We start from the raw sequence: 21,089 nt of genomic DNA, 5'->3' as shown, positions 1-21,089 counted from the left end.
CAGTATAAGAACGGGGATGCAGGACAAGGAGACTCAGCCGAGTCAGAGCAAGAACAGGGACAGACACAAAAGTCACTTCAGTACCTTTTACTGATGGAAATTCAAGCACTCCCCGGAGCACTGTAGGGTGAAGGGTGTATGTCCGGATCCTCCCCAATGAGCAGGTTTTGGGCCTCCTGGTTCTTGCTGCTGCGTAATAAGTTTCTGATCTGCCTGGAGTTAGGCATAACTTTGTCTCTGTCCTGCGCTGGCTGACCTTGTGGTAGGGCCTTCTCTTGGAGTGCACGCTCCCGACCTACGGGGCCTATGTGTCTCCTGGCTCTGGTATGTATCAGCACTTTAGCAATACTGGGACCTGTAGTTCTCCAGGGATTCCGGTTTATCTTACTGGGTCATGGAGATCCCGGTAAGCTTCGGACCCGGTGTCCGGTAACTGCTTCATCTTCGGGGTGAGCTAGTTAAGCTCCTCTGCCCCCTTATGAACTAACTCCCTACTCTTCGCCTACGGCCTACTCGGACCCTCAATAGGCTACTCACACTAACGGCAGCGTGCTGCTCTTCACCGATCTTATGGCGCCGACACACCTAAAGCTCACCTCACTGAGCTACACCGAGTCTCGATCTGGATAAGCTCCACAGCAGGATAGCAATTGCAGGAGCTGGCACAGACTTTTGTCCTCTGAGGTAACTCCTCTCAGGCTGTACTGGACTCACTGCTATACCAGAATAGACTAACTGCTGGCTGGCTCCACTTTTCCTTTTATATCTCCCTTACGGGCTCCCTCTGGTGGTCTGAGGTGGAAGGTGGAGATGTATGAATGGTTATGGGGGCCTCTTGTGGAGGAATCCTTCAATACACCCTTCTAGGATCTGTGATACCAAGCACAGCTGGGCTTCACATTCCCCCCTAGTTAAACTCAGCACTCTCGGGCTGAAGTACATTTTATAAAAACAGTAACAATAGGAAACATAAGCAATACAAGAACAATAAGGACAATCTTCCCTTTATGGGAGGCACGAATCTTAAACGTTGCATAACTATAACAAAGCAGAGTATCCTCAGAATCCAAGTCTCCCATGGTGAGGGTCCCATACAGGATGTCCATCTCACAAGGTAGAGTACTTTGGTGATTTAGAGGGACCTGTCCTAAACCCTCTACGTAGGCCCTGGGGTGGCTGCAGGGCATGAAGATCCCGAGTTGGACCTCCACACGTGCCACTCCAGACAGGTTTTCCTTCTGAGGTCACCTAAAGGGCACTCCAGGGAGAGCAATTATATATAATAAAGAGTTTTTGGGCTGCACACAGTCCTCAGCCACGAAGTTCTTTGGTAAATAAGACTGTAATTAATGAGGTAAAGCACAAATTGATAAGCATGCATGAAATTATACAACTATGCAGTACATTACAATTTAATATATAATACCCCAGGGGTAACTATCTACACTTTCAGAAATTTTGACCATCTACTGCATGTACCTAGCAGGGGGTTTACCTCTCGTGCTACGTACTGATCTGCGTAGTGCTGTGGTTGGTGGAGTGTCAGTGTCTGTATCCTCAGTTACTCTATCAGTTCTACGTGTAACCATGTTGTAAAACTGCCTTAACCTCTCTCTTGGACTGGCAAGTCTACCATTGGCTGGGCCATCTTGCTCTGCTCCTGCCGGGGATCCTTCATCCGGGGATACTTCTTGAGCTGGTTCTTCTGCAGCACTTACAGGTTCAACTTGCTATGGAGGGTTTTTTGGCTGTGCATAGAATTGGAGTACTGGAATGATTACTGCACCTCCTACTTGAGGCCAATCAGCTGGGAAGTCTCCAAGGTCAGTGTGTATCACCGCTTATTCAGGTTCTTCCTGGGTTGTGAGAGACACTTCTTCCTGAGTCTTTAGTAGATGTGGACACAATTTTAGATGGTCCCTGGACACTGTAGCAGATGTTCTTCCTCCATCATGACTAATTACGCAGGTCTTTTTGTTGTCAAACCTTGACGGTAACACAGTGTAGGGGTCTTTTTCCCACTGGTCGTCGAGTTTGTGGTTGCGTCTTTTCCTTTTTAGTACTGTTTCACCAGGTGTGAAAGGTTCTACTGGTGCGTTTTTGTTGTAGTGCATTTCCTGCTTTTCTCTCACCCGAGTAAGACTGTCCTTGACACAAGCTTGTACCCTTCTGTACTGCTCTTGTCTGGTGGTGTCCCAGTCCTCAGTGGTCATATCAGCTTCAGGTTCAACAACACCAAGCTCCAAATCCATGGGCAGCTTTCCTGGCCTTGCCCGCATGAGATATGCCGGAGTGCAATTGGTGGAACTGACTGGTATATGATTGTACAGATCCACTAAGTCTGGTAGTAGGTCTGGCCACTGGTTTCTCTCCTCAAGTGGTATGGTCTTTAGCAGGTCGATGATAATGTTGTTCATCTTTTCGCAGAGACCGTTTGTTTGTGGGTGGTAAGGTGTAGTTCTTATCTTTTTACAACCATAGAGATGGCAGAACTCCTTGAACAATTCAGTCTCAAAGGCCGGGCCATGGTCCGTCAGCACCAGCTCAGGGTAGCCATGGGGTCTGCAGAAATACGCTTGGAACGTTTTTGCTGCTGTCTCTGCCATCAGGTCTTTGACGGGGGCGACCACCAGGAAACGTGAGTAGTGATCTACCATGGTCAGAGCAAAGGAGTACCCTGACCTGCTGGGGGAGAGCTTGACATGGTCCAGGGCCACGATCTCCAGAGGGCGAGTCATCTTGATGGGTTGCAGGGGTGCCTTCTGGCTGCTGAAGTCTTTCCTTCTTAGGCCGCAGGGTCCACAATCCCGGCACCACATCTCGATGGAGCTGCGCATTCCTACCCAGTAGAATCGACACTTCAGCAGGGTCTCTAGCTTTTTCCAGCCAAAGTGCCCCGCCTGATCGTGGTAAGCTTCCAATACCATCTGGATGTCTGTCTTAGGGACTACTATCTGCCATACCATCTCATGGGTTCTTGGATTAACGTACCTCCGGCACAGCTTCTCACGGTAGATAAACAGCCGGCTTCTCTCGTTCCACAGCTGCTTTGCTTGCAGAGACGCATCTTTCTCCAGGGAGGCACCTTCTTGGGTTATCAGCTGTTTGATGCGGCTGACAACCGGGTCGCTGTCCTGGGTCTCTTTCCAGCTGTGGTGAGGAAGGGGGTTTAACGTCTTTTCACGCTGCCTCCTGGAGGCTCGTTGCTCATGGATCATCCCACTCCGGTGAAAGGCAGGTAGCTCTATCTCTTCCAGGTCATCCACTTCTTCATCCGTGTCTGACTGGTGAGGCATCCTAGACAGGGCATCGGCGTTGGCGTTCTTGCGGCCCGCCCGATATTTGATTGTAAATTGGTAGTTTGACAGCCGAGCCATCCATCGTTGTTCCAGAGCCCCCAACTTAGCTGTTTCAAGATGGGTCAAGGGGTTGTTATCAGTAAAGGCAGTGAACTTGTTGGAAGCCAGATAGTGCTTGAATCTTTCAGTGATGGCCCAGACTAAGGCCAGGAACTCCAACTTGAAACTGCTATAGTTCTCTGGGTTCCTCTCAGTCGGACAGAGCTTCCTGCTTGCGTATGCGATGACTTTCTCTTGCCCATTCTGCTTCTGACTTAAGACAGCGCCCAGGCCTTCATTGCTGGCATCCGTATACAGCAGGAACGGTTGGCTGTAGTCAGGGTAGGCTAGGATCTCATCACCTGTCAGGATCTCCTTCATCTCCTGAAACGATTCGGCTTGCTCCTTTCCCCAGTGGAATGGAGGGTTTTTGCCTTTGGGGGACTGCCCTACCAGGAGGTCTTGCAGAGGAGCTGCTTTCTTTGTGTAGTCCTTTACGAACCTCCGGTAGTATCCTACTAGTCCCAAGAACTGACGCACCTCTTTGAGGTTCTTCGGCTCCGGCCACTTCTGGATGGCTGTGACTTTCTCCGGGTCTGGTGCTACGCCTTCCAGACTGACAATGTGTCCCAGGTACTGTACTTTCTTCTTGAGCAGGTGGCACTTTGAGGGCTTCAACTTCATCCCATACCGGGACAGTGACTCAAATACCTCTGCCAGGTGTTTCAAGTGGTCCTCGCACGTTCTGGAGTACACAATTACGTCATCCAGGTAAAGTAACACAGTCTCGAAATTGCGGTGTCCCAGGCAGCACTCCATCAATCTCTGGAACGTTCCGGGGGCATTGCAGAGTCCAAACGGCATGCTGTTGAACTCGCAGAGTCCCATCGGGGTGGTAAAGGCCGTCTTCTCCCGATCCTCCTCAGCCACAGAGACTTGCCAGTACCCACTAGTGAGGTCAAGGGTAGAAAAGTAATTTGCAGACTTCAAGGCAACTAGGGACTCCTCTATGCGTGGTAAAGGGTATGCATCTTTATGTGTAATGCGATTTACTTGACGGTAATCTACACACATTCTCATGCTCCCGTCCTTTTTCCTAACCAGCACTAGGGGAGCTGCCCAGGGACTACAACTATCCCTAATTACTCCCGCCTTCCTCATGTCATGCAGCATTTCTTTTGCCTTCTGGTAGTGAGCTGGGGGTTTAGGCCTATAACGTTCTTTGATTGGGGAATGGCTGCCTGTGGGGATATGATGTTGAACCCCCTTAATCCTCCCGAAGTCTAGTGGATGTTTACTGAACACCTGCGAGTATTCTTGTACCACCCGGTGTACACCCTGTTTTTGATGGGCAGGAGTGGTGTCTGTCCCAACATGGAACTGTTGACACCAATCCTCCACCTGGGTTGCAGGGTCATTATCTTCTACTTCGTCTGGTGAGGTTAAGGACTCCGCCTCATGGATGCTGTTATTATTGACAGCATGTAATTTGGCAACAGTGGCATAACGTGGCAGTTTGAGCTCATCTTCCCCTAAGTTGAGAAGACGGACGGGCACCCTCCCATTACGTACATCTACCACTCCCCTGGCGGTTAAGAGCGTGGGTCTATGCTCCAAGCAAAGGGGTTCTACTACTGCCTGGTAGCTCTGTCCTCTAAGACCTATGGCAGCTCTACACCAGATGAGCATTTCACTCATTGGGGGGATGACAATGGGTATGGGGTCTGTTACCCTCACGTTACCGATTTCACCGTCTGTTAGCCTTACTTGCTGTTGATACATCAGGACTCGGATCTCCTTCTGTAGCGCCCTCCTCTGTCCTGGTTTGGCAGTGTCAGCTATCTGTTGGAGTAAGAACACAACCTCTCCCAAACAGTTACCAACAATGTTAGTGCCAAGTACCATGTACGGATTAGTGTCATCAGGATTGGTCTTTACTACAATTAGTCCCTGGTCCTTCAGCTCCACTCTCCCCACCTTTACAGTCACATTCTTAACCCCGAGTAGGTTAAGGGGGAGTCCATTTGAAGCATATACAGACAAATTTGGAGCTGGCGGACGTAGATCGTCCATGGACCAGAACCTCTTGTAGAGGACTTCAGGCATGATGGTTACCTGAGATCATGTGTCCAGCAGGGCATGCGTCGGGATCCCGTCCAGTACAATGGACAGGAAAGGTCTTCCTCCGACGAACTTGTTGTACCAGTCTGATTGGCCTGGTGAATCTACTCCTGGGTGTCGGCCCTCGGACCCAGGGTTTTCTCGTTTAAAGGACAATTCAGGGCGATGTGTCCGGTCTTACGGCATCGGTAGCAGATTGGTTCCCTCGGTGGACGGCGTTGGTCACTGGTCCTCAGCGAGGGTGGTGTTGGCCTCCTTCTCCTCCGCATCCAGGGGACATCCTCAGGGCTGTCGGCTAGCAGGATCTTCCCTCCTTCCTCGGGCTCCGTCCGCAGCTGCAGAGCACTCAGCACAGTGGTCAGAGTTTTGCTCAACTGACGCACCTCAGAACGCAGACTGTCCAGTTCTTTAGGGGACGTTGCTGGGACTTTAGCTTCAGCAGTCACTGGGGATAAGGTGGGTGTTGCAGGCTCTGGGGCAACCCCACCCTGGTAACGTTGGATGGCATTTGTTTCCAGGGGCTGCAGTCCTTTTATAGCCATGTCCTTGAGATTGTCAAAGGTGGCATCTGGATGATCCAGGGACCACCAACGCACAGTCCTGCTCTCCTCTGGAGACTTCAGTCCCCGGACAAACTGTTCCTTCAGTATTCTGTTCTCATTCTCAACGCTGGTTGGACTAACCTGGTTCAGAGCCCGCAGGGCCCCTTGGAGACGCCAGGCGGAGTCCCGAACATTGTCCTCTGGTTGTTGGGAGCAGCTGTAGAACCTCATCCGGAGGTCCGCCTCAGTAAGGTCCTCAAAGACAGTCTGTAGTTTTTGGAATATTGCGGACACTGACTCCTGGTCTGCGGCTGACCATGTTTCCACTTCCCGCTCCGCAGCACCGGTCAGTTGTCCTAATACAACGGCGGCTCCTTGTTTGCCGGTCATAGAGTACATATCCAAGATACCACATATCTTCCGCTTGAATCCAGACAGGGTATCTGGTTTGCCGTTGTACTGGGGGAGCCACTTTGCTCCAGGAATGTACGGTAAAGTCATAGGAATGACAGGTGTTACAGGAGCTGCTGGTGGAGCGGCGGCTTCTGCCTGTCCATTATCGGGCGCGGGCTGAACTTCAGGGACGTTGACCGGTAGGTCGGCGTTCTGCTGTTCGACGGACATCTTAGCGCCCCCCTAGTTAACCGTGGCCTACCTTCTGGTTTTTCTTCCGGTAGGCCGCAGCTCCGCAGGCAACGGTTGTCTTCAGGACCTTGTGTCGCTTGCGTCCTACGTCAGAGCGTTCAGCGATGCTCCTTTCAGGACCTGGCGCTCCCCGCTTTGACGTCGAGGCGTGGGGCGTGTCCGGGACTTCGCGCTCTTTTGCAGGTACGCCCCTTATTTTCCCGCAGTTACGCCCTTCTTCTCGCTCAACGGCCCAACAATGGCGGCTATCTTCACCACAACTTTACGTACACAGTTCAAAATAAAGGCGCACAGTACCCGGTGGCAACGGGCATAACACTTCGTCGTTGCAGCGGGCACGCAATCCTGTTCGTAACGCCAGGAAGAGATGACAAGCCCAGGGGATGGGGATGACTCGGTTACCCGGGCCTTTAGCCTTTAGGAGGTCGCGGTGGTCGGCTCCCGGGCCCGTACTCTGGGGTCTCTCTTTAAAAAGGCGTTGATAGATATCAAGTTTATAAAAGTTTGTGACGCCACCTATGGTTTCTGATGATATTCACCAGCGCTGCGCAGTCCACTGAGGCCGGTGATAAGGCAGCTAGATGGTATAGCTCCCCACAGGTGGAGCTGGGCCTCAGGGCAGTATAAGAATGGGGATGCAGGACAAGGAGACTCAGCCGAGTCAGAGCAAGAACAGGGACGGACACAAAAGTCACTTCAGTACCTTTTACTGATGGAAATTCAGGCACTCCCCGGAGCACTGTAGGGTGAAGGGTGTATGTCCGGATCCTCCCCAATGAGCAGGTTTTGGGCCTCCTGGTTCTTGCTGCTGCGTAATAAGTTTCTGACCTGCCTGGAGCTAGGCCTAACTTTGTCTCTGTCCTGGCTGACCTTGTGGTAGGGCCTTCTCTTGGAGTGCACGCTCCCGACCTACGGGGCCTATGTGTCTCCTAACTCTGGTACGTATCAGCACTTTAGCGATCCTGGGACCTGTAGTTCTCCAGGGATTCCAGTTTATCTTACTGGGTCATGGAGATCCCGGTAAGCTTCGGACCCAGTGTCCGGTAACTGCTTCTTCTTCGGGGTGAGCTAGTTAAGCTCCTCTGCCCCCTTATGAACTAACTCCCTACTCTTCGCCTACGGCCTACTCGGACCCTCAATAGGCTACTCACACTAATGGCAGCGTGCCGCTCTTCACCGATCCTATGGCGCCGGCACACCTAAAGCTCACCTCACTGAGCTACACCGAGTCTCGATCTGGATAAGCTCCACTGCAGGATAGCAATTGCAGGAGCTGGCACAGACTTTTGTCCTCTGAGGTAACTCCTCTCAGGCTGTACTGGACTCACTGCTATACCAAAATAGACTAACTGCTGCCTGGCTCCACCTTCCCTTTTATATCTCCCATACGGGCTCCCTCTGGTGGTCTGAGGTGGAAGGTGGAGATGTGTGAATGATTATGGGGGCCTCTTGTGGAGGAATCCTTCAATACACCCTTCTAGGATCTGTGATACCAAGCACAGCTGGGCTTCATACATGCAACACTTTCCTGGCTCCAGACCAGCAAGGGGAGTTCCTCCCCTTAGCAACTGGGATCTGGGGGCGGGGTTAGTGAGACTTAGTGTGAGGAGTTGAGGTCAGGACGTCGAGGAGAGAGGAGCTGGGGACTGGAGCTGCGCGGCAGCTTACCCCAGAAGTACCAGCACAGAAGAACCGGACACGGGAGTCTGAGGCTGTGGGGCACCGAAGGCCCAGCAGTAGAAACCGGAGGGCAGGAGACTGCAGGTCTCCTGGCCCCATCAGACGCCCAGAGGCTCAGCAGCACAGAGGGCCCAGCACCGCCACGTGGGAGCGACGCACCAGCAAGGCCCGAGCTGCCTGCCATACGGGTGAGCACAGAAACGTTGCACTCAGGGACGAGGGCCACCGCACAGCTACAAGCTGCAGGGCCAAAGAGTTTAGTGGAAAGGGTAGGCCTCAAACTTCAACTGGCAAGGAGGATTCTTTACTTGCTTCCAGGCTGCCCGGACTTCCACTTCTAGTCAGTACCCTAGTCCCGGTTTGCCTAATCACCGCCAGTAAAGATAAGAGGAAACCGCCATTAAGTTGTGGACTGATTATTGCTGGGCCATCAGACCCTACACTACAACGCCCAGCATAACCCATAATATCTACACTGCCCTGGAGCTAAGCTCTACCTGTGGAGAGCCACACCATCCCTGCTGCAGTAACATCAGGTCCAGAGGACCTGCTCCGCAGCGGCGGCTCCCCTAGCCGCATACCACAGGTGGCGTCACAAACTTTATACAATCATTATAAATCCCCTATCAATAACGCCTTTTTATTGACCGCCCTGGGTCACGGACCGAGTCACTGCCACTGTGACATCCCCCCAGGATCTACCGGCCCGGCACCGAGTACCCCACAGCCCAGGAGGCACATCAATAACATTAGACTAGGCCAGAGTCTGGCTGAGTATGTCGGCTACTGCACAGAGTCAGAACGGCTCATCCTCGATGCAACGCTATATCCAGCAGCTGGAGTCTCGGTTGCAACGAGTAGAACAATGTGCGCCGACTCTGACTGCTCAGGCTGTGGGCCAGACGGTAGCTGCCCTAATACCCTCCCCTGTCCCCTGTGCACTTCGAGTTGCAACCGCAGGTGTACCCCACTGATAGGGATTTATATTTTCCTTGGTCTCCGAGCGGGCACTGGAGTTGGCTACTCCACTCTGGGAACGATCGGATCCAGTTGTGCAGACTGTAGCCAGTTTCACAACAGTCCTCAAACAGGTCTTTTTGGGACCTGAGGTCACCAATGACACTGCCATGCGTCTTCTCGCTATTAGTCAGGCTACGTCGTCCGTAAGCGACTATGCGGTGCGTTTCCGCACCCTAGCAGCTGAGTTGGATTGGCCAGACAAAGCTCTGATTCCCATTTTCTGGAGAGGTCTGGCCTCCCATGTAAAAGATGCGTTGGCTACCTGAGAGATGCTGGTAACGATTGAGGCATTGATTAATCTCGCTACTAGAATTGACCTTCGGTTTGCCGAGAGATGACTGGAGGTGACTGCTGAGAATCTACGAGAGCGTTCTGCTCCAACCTTCTCAGTGCCTCTGAGTGAGGGTTCGGGCAATTTCGACTCCTCTGTGCCCATGGAGGTGTCACGCACGGAGGGTCTTTGTCCTCCCAAACAGTCAATAAAATCCGGTCTATTGTCCCACACCCCTTTGGGGTCTGGGCGATGTGCCAGTCGCTCTCCGCATGTTAAACAGGGAGTTCTAGTGTCTGTTGGAGGCGAGTCACTAGAAAATGAATTTGTTTCCTCCAAAATTCTGTTGCCTTCTTCAGTCATTCTTGATCAGAAGACTGTGGAGATAGGAGCTTGTGTGGACTCGGGAGCTGAGGCAAACTTTATGTCCGCGTCTTTCGCTCAGAGCCACTCAGTTCCATTCATTTTACTTCCTAATCCAGTTAAGATCCAAGTAGTTAACGGGTTTGTTCTGCCTAAGGAGGTTACCCATCGCACTGAGACTATACGAATCTATTTTGTTCCTAGTAATGGAGGAGGGGCTGGATTTGGTACTTTTGGGCCTGCCCTGGCTCTGGAGGCATTCCCCCCATCTGGACTGGTCGACTGGTCAGGTTATCCAGTGGAGCTCTTCCTGCCAGGGGAATTGTGTTCGTCCGACGCTTCCGGTTTCTCGTTCTAAGTTACCTCAGGAGCTGTCAGTGTCACCCGTTCAATACGCGGAGTATGCAGATGTTGTCTCCAAAAAAGCTGCAGAGACTCTACCACCTCACTGGGCGTATGATTGCGCCATAAATTTACTACTGGGTTCGGAATCCCCAAGAGGCAGGGTATATCCTTTGGCGGTCCTGAGACGAAAGCAATGTCAGAATACATTGCAGATAATCTGGCAAGGGGGTTTATCCGTAAATCTAATCCACGGACAGATGCTCTGTCTCGCTCTTTTGACCCCTTGGGTGAAGAGTCAGAACCGCGGCTTATTGTCCCATCCGAGAGTTTACTCTCTGTAAACCCTGTCACCTTGCAGGGACTTCTGCCTGGGAGGACCTTTGTGCCAGAGTCTCATAGGCAAGAGGTTCTCCATTGGGGTCACTCCTCCAAGATTGGAGGGCACTTTGGGGACAAACGGACCAAAGAGCTAATTTCTTGGTCCAATTAGTGGCCCAAGATGTCTACTGATATCTCCCATTTTGTCGCCGCCTGCGTCTCTTGTGCGCGAAATAAGCCGTCTAGGGAACAGTCGGCGGGGCTTCTTATGCCTCTTCCCGCTGTGGAGGATTGGACAACGAATGCCAGGGATATCTGGGATCAGACTCAGGAGTCTTTGCGTGCTTCTAAGGAGCGTATGAGGGTCACGGCCGATAGGCATCGGCGTCCTGCTCCAAGTTATGCTCCTGGGGACTTGGTGTGGCTTTCTGCACGCAATATTCGCCTCCGGGTGGGTTCGACTAAATTTGCTCCCCGGTATTTGGGGCCATTTAAAATCTTGGCCAAAGTGAATGATGCGGCCTATCGGCTGAAATTGCCGGTCGCTTGGTGAATTTCTAACACCTTCCATGTTTCTTTACTCAAGCCGGTTACTCTCAATGAATTGTCTGGTTCCTTTCCGGTTGAATTGGAATCCACACAGGATGACTTTGAGGTAAATGAGATCATTGCTTCTAAGGTGGTTAGGGGCAAGAAGTTTTATTTGGTGGACTGGCGGGATTATGATCTGGAGGGTAGGACTTGGGAGCCGGTAGACAACATCAACGCTCCGGATCTTATTGCCGCTTTCGAGCATATCCATAATTCCAGGGGGGGAGCCCTAGAGAGGGGGGTAATGTTTGGCCGGTACGCAGGAAAAGGGCTTCCTCGCGGCGTCCGGCCAGGTCCTTTCCTGCTGGTCAGTAATTGTCAGCATTTAGGTTCCGTTCTAGGGATTCTAAGTGTGGTTTCTGCTCATGTGCCACTAAGCCACGCCCTTGCTGTCATCTGCTGCTAAGCCACGCCCCCTTGCAATCATGTGCCCTCTAAGCCACGCCCACTTGTGATGATGTGCCGCTAAGCCACGCCCCCTGCTGTCTGGTACAGCGTGGTTGGTTGTCCTGGGGGGGCTGGGGCTGTCTCTAGTGTATTTAAGGGCTCCGTGGGCCTAGTCTATCTCTTTCTAACCTGGGGTGAGGTCTCTGGCAGTAAATGCAGTGTGTGAGAGTCGTTGTCAAGGGTTCCTGCTGAGAGCTCCCTAGTCATCCTAGCCATCAATTAGGGCTAGGGGAATGCTGTGAGCAGCACACTCTACCGTGTCGGTTCACCGGTTGGTGTCCACGCCACGGAGGCGTCCTTGCTACCGATCCAGTATTCCAGGGTCCACCATCGTATGTGGGGTCACACTGCCGCTTTTACACCCATGTGTTGGGTGCTGCAGAGATTCTCCTCCTCTTTTGGAACTTAGGTTCCAGGCCTTTCCTGGCCTGCAGCTATCTGCGGCTCTATTCGCCGCCATCTAGTGCTCAGGCGTTTCATGCTGCCAAATCCTTCCTGCTCTGCACAGCGGTGTCTTGCAGTGCAGAGGTTTATTAGTTTCGTTTTTGGAGTGTTGCTAACTCCCAGCATTGTACCTTGTTTAGTTACTACTAGTGTGTGCACTTAACACACTAGTTCATTTCTTTCTCTGTGCTTAGCTGAACATTCCTCTGGGACTCAGCTGCTGCAGCTCCTCTGCAGTCCGGTGGATGCCGACCTGTCCACGGACACGCCAGCATAACAATGGTCAAGAAGACCAAAGAGCTTTCTAAGGATGTCATGGACAAGATCATAGACCTACACAAAGATGGAATTGGCTACAAAACCACAAGTAAGACGCTGGGTGAGAAGGAGACAACTGTTGGTGCAATAATAAGAAAATGGAAGAAATACAAAATGACTGTCAATCGACATCGATCTGGGGCACCATGCAAAATCTCACCTTGTGGGGTATCCTTGATCATGAGGAGGGGGAGAGATCAGCCTAAAACTACACGGGGGAACTTGTTAATGATCTCAAGGCAGCTGGGACCACAGTCACCAAGAAAACCGTTGGTAACACATTACGCCTTAAAGGTTTAAAATCCTGCAGTGCCCGCAAGGTCCTCCTGCTCAAGAAGGCACATGTGCAGGCCCATCTGAAGTTTTCTCCTGAACACCTGGATGATTCTGTGAGTTATTGGGAGAAGGTGCTGTGGTCAACTGAGACAATAAGTGAGCTCTTTGGCATTAACTCAACTCACCATGTTTGGAGGAAGAAGAAGAAAGAGTACAACCCTAAGAACATCGTCCCAACCGTGAAGCATGGTGGAGGAAACATTATACTTTGGGGTACTTTTCTGCAAAGGTGAACATGACGACTGCACCGTACAGAAGGGAAGATGGATGGGGTCATGTATCTCGAGATTTTGGCCAACAACCTCCTTCCCTCAGTAACATAGTAACATAGTTTTTAAGGTTGAAGGAAGACTAAGTCCATCTAGTTCAACCCATAGCCTAACTTGTTGATCCAGAGGAAGGAAAAAAAAAACCATGTGGCAAACACTAAGCTCCACATTGGGGAAAAAAATTCCTACCCGACTCCATACGACAATCAGACTAGTTCCCTGGATCAACGCCCTATCAAGGGATCTAGTATTTATAACCTGTAATATTATACTTTTCAAGAAAGGCATCCATGCCCTTCTTAAATTTTAACAGTGAATCACTCATTGCAACATCATGCGGCAGAGAGTTCCATAGTCTCACTGCTCTTACAGTAAAGAATCCCCGTCTGTGATTATGTTTAAACCTTCTTTCCTCCAGGCGTAGAAGATGCCCCCTTGTCCCCGTCTCAGGCCTCAGAGTAAAAAGATCAGTAGAAAGGTCTTTGTACTGCCCCCTCATATACTTGTACATAGTAATAAGATCACCCCTAAGCCTTCTTTTTTCCACAGTAAATAACCCCAAGTGTAATTACCTGTCTTGATATTGCAGACCCCCCAGTCCTCTAATAACCTTGGTCGCTCTTCTCTGCACCCGCTCTAGTTCAGCTATGTCTTTCTTATACACCGGAGACCAGAACTGTACACAGTATTCTAAGTGTGGTCGCACTAATGACTTGCATAGAGGTAATATTATGTTCTCCTCATGAGCATCTATGCCTCTTTTAATGCATCCCATTATTTTATTTGCCTTTGCAGCAGCAGCCTGACACTGGCCACTAAACGTGAGCTTGTCGTCCACCAATACACCCAGGTCTTTTTCAGTTACAGTTTTGCCCAGTATTTTACAATTAAGCATATAATTATACATTTTATTTCCTCTGTCCAAGTGCATTACCTTACAGTTATCCCCATTAAAGCTCATTTGCCATTTATCAGCCCAAGCTTCTAGTTTACATAGATCCTCCTGTAATATAAAATTGTCCTCCTCTGTATTGATTACCCTGCAGAGTTTAGTGTCATCTGCAAATATTGAAATATTACTCTGTATGCCCCCTACAAGGTCATTAATAAATATGTTAAAAAGAAGGGGGCCCAATACTGACCCCTGTGGTATCCCACTGTTAACTAAGACCGAGTCTGAGTGTTTTCCATTAATAACCACCCTTTGTTTCCTATCACTGAGCCAATTCTTAACCCACATACATATATTTTCCCCTATCCCCATTGTTCTCATTTTATTTATCAACCTTTTGTGTGGGACCGTATCAAAAGCTTTTGAAAAGTCCATATACACAACATCCACTGCTTTTCCTTGGTCCAGTCCAGAACTTGCCTCCTCATAAAAACTGATCAGATTAGTTTGACAGGAACGGTCCCTCGTAAACCCATGTTGATATTGGGTCATGAGGTTATTCTTCTTCAGATACTCAAGTATAGCATCTCTTAGGAAACCCTCCAGGATTTTACCCACAGTAGAGGTTAAGCTTACCGGCCTATAATTTCCAAGTTCAGTTTTTGTCCCCTTTTTGAATATTGGCACCAGATTTGCTATACGCCAGTCCTGTGGTACAGACCCTGTTATTATGGAATCTTTAAAGATTAAAAATAATGGTCTATCTATGACGTTACTTAATTCCTGCAGTACTCGCGGGTGTATCCCATCCGGGCCTGGGGATTTGTCAACTTTAGTGATTTTTAGACGCCGCCGTACTTCCTGCTGGGTTAAGCAAGTGACATTTACTGGAGAATTTTTCTTATCACTAATCATGTTTTCTGTCATGCGATTTTCTTGTGTAAATAAGGTTGAAAAAAAATCATTTAGCATATTGGCTTTTTCCTCATCCTCATCCACCATTTCACCCAGACTATTTTTAAGGGGGCCAACACTATCATTTTTTAGTTTTTTAGTATTTATGTAGTTAAAGAATATTTTGGGGTTATTTTTACTTTCTCTGGCAATGATTCTCTCTGCCTCAATCTTTGCTGCCTTGATTTGGTTTTTACATAATTTATTTAATTTTCTATATTTATTTAATGCCTCATCACTACCTACTTGCTTTAGTTCTCTAAATGCTTTCTTTTTGTCACTTATTGCGCCCCTTACAGCTGTATTTAGCCATAGTGGTTTCCTCCTATTTCTAGCATGTTTATTCCCATAGTGTATATATTGTACACAGGTCCTATTCAGGATGTTAATAAATGTCTCCCATTTACTTTGTGTAGTTTTATGTCTCAGGATATCGTCCCAGTTTATTGCACTAAGATCATCTCTTAACCGTTGGAAATTTGCCTTCCTGAAGTTTAGTGTCCTTGTAACCCCTCTACTACACATCTTATTAAAGGTTACATGAAAACGTATTATTTTGTGATCACTATTACCCAAGTGACCGCCAACTCGTATATTTGATATGCGGTCTGGCCTATTGGTTAATATTAGGTCTAGCAGTGCCCCCCTTCTTGTTGGGTCCTGAACCAGTTGTGAAAGGTAATTATCTCTCATAGTAGTCAAAAACCTATTTCCTTTGCTTGAACTACATGTTTTGTCCCCCAATGTATTTCAGGGTAGTTGAAGTCTCCCATAATAATGACTCCTCCTTGAGTCGCTGCTTCATCTATTTGCTTTACGAGGATATTCTCCGCTACTTCCATTATTTTTGGAGACTTATAACAAACTCCTATCAGTAATTTATTATTTTTTCCCCCTCCCCTTATCTCCACCCACAGGGACTCTACATTTTCATTAGATTCACATATATCCTCCCGCAAGACAGGTTTTAAGGATGATTTTACATATAAACACCCCCCCCCCTCGCTTGTTAGCACGGTCATTTCTGAACAGACTATAGCCCTGTAAATTAACTGCCCAGTCATGGCTCTCGCCCAGCCACATCTCAGATATCCCTACCATGTCATAATTATTTTCCAACAAAATTAATTCTAATTCCTCCATTTTGTTGGTGAGGCTTCTGGCATTAGTGTACATGCATTTTATGTATCTCTCTGTTCCTCTATTCCTTCTTACTTTATTGACTGTTCTAACCCCACCCCCAATTTCTTTATTTGTGCCCAGGTCACTATCTGCACTATCTTCCCCACCTATAAAATGAATACCCTCCCCCCCAATCCCTAGTTTAAACACTCCTCCAACCTTCTAGCCATTTTCTCCCCCAGCACAGCTGCACCCTCCCCATTAAGGTGCAGCCAGTCCCTAGCGTAGAGTCTGTAGCCAACTGAGAAGTCGGCCCAGTTCTCCAGGAACCCAAATCCCTCCTTCCTACACCAGTTCTTGAGCCACTTATTTATCTCCCTAATCTCCCGTTGCCTCTCTGGCGTGGCACGTGGTACCGGTAGTATTTCAGAGAATACCACCTTGGAGGTCCTTGCTTTCAGCTTGCAGCCTAATTCCCTGAAATCATCTGTAAGGACCTTCCACCTACCTCTAACTTTGTCATTTGTGCCAATGTGCACCATGACCGCTGGGTCCTCACCAGCCCCTCCCAGTAATCTGTCAACCCGATCAGCGATGTGCCGGACTCGAGCGCCAGGTAGGCAGCACACTGTTCGACGATCCCTGTCTTTGTGACAGATTACCCTATCTGTTCCTCTAATAATTGAGTCCCCCACTACCAGCACCTGCCTGGCCTGCCCTACTCTTCTATTTCCCTCTTTACTGGAGCTGACACTCCTCCGGCTTTCAGGGGACATGCCTTGCTGCAGTAGTGCTACCCCTGTACCATCACTCCCCTCATCTGCCAACTTTGCAAACTTATTGGGGTGTGCCAGATCAGGACTAGCCTCCCTGGCACTCTTCCCTCTACCACCCCTTCTAACTGTCACCCAACTAGCGACCTCACTGTCCTGCAGCTCCCGACTACCACCCTACCCCACATCTACCCCAGTGAGCTGCTGCTCAGTGAGCAGCAGACTCCTTTCCATGTTGTCAATGGATCTCAGTGTTGCCAGCTGCTCATTTAGATCCAGTATCTGGGCTTCCAAACGCACAACGTGCACACATCTCGCGCAGCAGTAAGCAACCTCGACCGGCTGTTCAAGGAATACATACATGTGGCAAGATGTACACTGGATAGCATTGTCAATAATGGAGCTCATTTCCTAATGGGGATTGCAATATACAGAATGTTAAGTAAAAAGTAAAGTATAGAAATTAATGAAATACAGTCAGCAATTCAGTACAAAGTCCTCCCTTCCCAACTCCCTGAATACAAAGTCACTGAAAAACAAGTCACATACTTACTTTCGTTCGCACTTACGCTCCGGACACACGCAGCTCGTTCACACTCGCAAACTAAGAGATTTAAAGAGTTTTGTTTTTGTTTTTGTTTCCCTTTTCCAGCAATGCACCCTTCACCTCAATGCACTTCCAAAGGGCATTAAGAGCATTGAAGATGGGTCGTGGCTGGGTCTTCCAGCAAGACAATGTCCCAAACCATACAGCCAAGGCAACAAAGGAGTGCCTCAAAAAGAAGCACAGTAAGGTCATGGAGTAGCCTAGCCAGTCTCCAGATCTTAATACCATAGAAAACTTATGGAGTGAGTTGAAGCTCCAAGTTGCCAAGCGACAGCCTCAAAATTTTAATGATTTAGAGATGATCTGCAAAGAGGAGTGGATCAAAATTCCTCCTGACATGTGCGCAACCCTCATCATCAACTACAAAAGACGTCTGACTACTGTGCTTGCCAACAAGGCTTTTGCCACCAAGTATTAAATGTTGTTTGCCAGAGGGATCAAATACTTATTTCTCACTGCAAAATGCAAAAAAAAGTATCTAATTTATACAATGTGATTTTCTTGATTTTTTGGGGATATTCTATGTCTCAATGTTAAAATTAACCTACCCTTAAAATTATAGACTGTTCATGTTTTTGTCAGTGGGCAAACTTACAAAAACAGCAAGGGATCAAATACTTGTTTCCCTCACTGTATTGTTATGGTCCCTACAGCCTCAATATAGCATGATGGTCTCCCACAGCCCACATATAGCATGATGGTCCCCCATAGCCCCCATATAGCATGATGGTCACCCACAGCCCCCATATAGCATGAAGATCCTCTACAGTCCCCATATAGTTTGATGTTAATTCACAGCCCCACATAGTATGATGCTTTCCCACAGACCCCATATACATTAGTACTACACTGTGTTGCAAATTATTATGCAAATAATATTTTCTCAGATTTTCCCAAATTACCTCTATGAATTGCCCCGTCTCATGCTGCACATAACACATCTGCATCTCTGGCTGCTATGGGCATAAAAGGGGACAAACTTATGGTGTGGCCCCCATGCTCCCCTGACCACAACACCATTGAGAACCTCTGGAGCATCATCAAAAGGAGTGTCTATGATGGGGGAGGCAGTTCACATCTAAGCAACAGCTCTGGGAGGGTATTCTGTCCTCATGCAAAACAATTAAAGCAGAAACCATCCAAAACCTGACAAATTCAATGGACGAGAGAGTTCAGAAGCTCCTTTCGAACAAGCGGTCCTATGTGCAAATGTAACATCACCTAGAATAAAGTTTTGAGTTGAAAACTGTTTGATTTCAGTTTGTAATAACCTGCTAATGCTTATAATTTCAAAAATGACCATTTTTTTGTTCTTTATTAAAATGAAAAGGTTGAAAACTCTGCTGTGCATAATAATTTGGAACATGCATTTTGAGTGCAGTTTGAGTGTTTTATTTTTTTTAAAATATACTGTTATCATAGGCAGTTTGTACAAAAACCTTTCAATTGTACTCTAATAGTTATTTGACTGGAAAATTACAATGACTGCAATTCATAGAGGTAATTTGGGAAAATCTGAGAAAATATTATTTGCATAATAATTTGGAACACAGTGTATGTTCCCCCACATCCCACTTAAAGTAAGATATTTACTCACAGTCCCATATCGTATGATGTGCCGCAGTATAGTAGGTTGGACCCACATATAGTATGATGTTCCCTTACAGCTCCCATATATTATGATATTCTCTGACAGCCCCCATACAGTATGATGGTCCCCCACAGCCCCCATATTGTACGAAGCTTCATGAAATGTGTGGATGGAATGATTCCATACCTTTCTTCGTGGTTTAATATATTGTGTGTTGTAATGGATATGACCATACCTCTCAACTTTGAAGAAGAAAATGGGACTCGTACTTCGACAAGGGGCAGAGACAATTTTCATTTTGCACTAAGCCAGTACTCGAAACTAGTCCAATCCTTTACATGGGGTTTTTGGCTGGGATTACAGGGAGAGGGTGGCAGGGGTTGTTGATGGAGATTGGAAGGAGACACTGGGTGACAAGGGCTCTTGATGGGGATTAGATGGTGAGCCTGGGTGGCATAGGTCTATTGGCGGGATCACAGGGAGACAATGGGTGCAAGGGCTCTTGATGGAGATGGAGCTCTAGAGGGAGAGTGGCAGGGATTCTTGGTAGGGATTAGAAGGAGACACTAGTGAGCAGGTGGTCTTCGTGGGGATTAAAGGGAGACACTGGGTGACAGGGACTTTTGAGTGGGGCAGGGGACATTGAAACACTGATTTCACTGAAGCATTAACCTGTACAAAACACGGGGAGACAGGATTTTTATGACCTCTCTGTAAAGTTACTAAGAAAACCAAGTAATTGACCTGTGTAGACATCTCAGTCCCACAGAGGAGTCCCTTTATATTGGTCACTGGGCTGTAAGGAGGGAAGGAGGACGATTTCAGACTTCTCCTCCTCTCTCCTCCCTCAACAGGAAAGACTAATCACACTACTGGCCCCAGATTCTGGGTTATGACACCAACTGGAGGCAGCATGGCGATTCTGCCATGTAATGGACACAATAACTATCTCTCCTGCAAAACAGAGGAGAGATAATTATTAATTCTGCTGAAGCAGCTTGTGCCCTGCACCTTTATTCTCTCCTTGCTCTTAGGAGCCAGTTGAAGTTGGGACATCACCCCCAACCACCCCACAGAGCAGGACAGCTCCCCAAATTCTTAACAGTTTTGCTGGATCCGGGATAGTTTGGAGGTAAGATATGACTGTGTTTTAGTTGCCATGCATTATAATCTGAAAAGGACATATCTAAAGTTAGCATATGTGTTGCAAATTATTAATAAAGCCAAGTATATAACAGAACATGCAGCTAGAAGGAAAAATCATCAAGTGCAGTGTTTCCCATGTTGGCATATGCAACAGATTAGGACTTATTATAAGTGAAAGGAGGACTTTATACTAACCAGACAGCAGATGGCGATAGTGTGTAAAGTTATATGCTTACTGTAATGTGGGGAGGGAAGCTCTCAATTGTTGGTTGTTTTTACTTCCTGTTTTCCTTTTTTTCTGAATGTGTTATGTCAGCAGCACACGGACTGTGTGACACTGAATTGTATCTCATGTTTATCCAGTATGAAGTAAATACTGTTTACTCAAGATATCTTGCTGATTGAAGCTCTCATAAGTACAGTTGTGACTGTAAGAAGATGCACTCTGCGACAGGTTATGGGCCCATACACTACAGGCCCAGGCTACAAGCCCAGGCAGCAGGATCCCGGTTTATAACCTCAGGTAACGGAGCACACAGATAAGCTCTGTAAACAGAAGGAAATAAATCCAGATACTGAGTGACAAAGGAATTCATGATCCCAGGAGCTGGATATAATTACAGAGAATTCAACACAGGCAGGACATACAGGAACTATCAGCAAGAAAAAAACAGGAGAATATCTTCAGTACAACTCTCTAAACAAGTAAGACTATAAAAAGATGATGAGTAACACAGAACTGAAATTCACAGTAGCTAAACTGAATAGTGAAAATTATCAGTTATGGAAATTCAAAGTAGAGATGTTGTTATCTAAGGATGATTTATGGGATGTAATTGTTACAGAAAGACCAGATCAAGATAATCAGACATGGGATAAGAAGAATAGACAAGCGAGAGCCACCATTAGCTTATTAGTGGATGATGCTCAATTAATACATATAAGAAATGAAGAAA

Source organism: Phyllobates terribilis, unplaced genomic scaffold (assembly GCF_046119375.1).
Source record: "Phyllobates terribilis strain yellow unplaced genomic scaffold, ASM4611937v1 Scaffold_11__3_contigs__length_659146591, whole genome shotgun sequence".
In the NCBI taxonomy this organism is placed as follows: domain Eukaryota; kingdom Metazoa; phylum Chordata; class Amphibia; order Anura; family Dendrobatidae; genus Phyllobates; species Phyllobates terribilis.
This window is presented reverse-complemented; position numbering follows the sequence as displayed.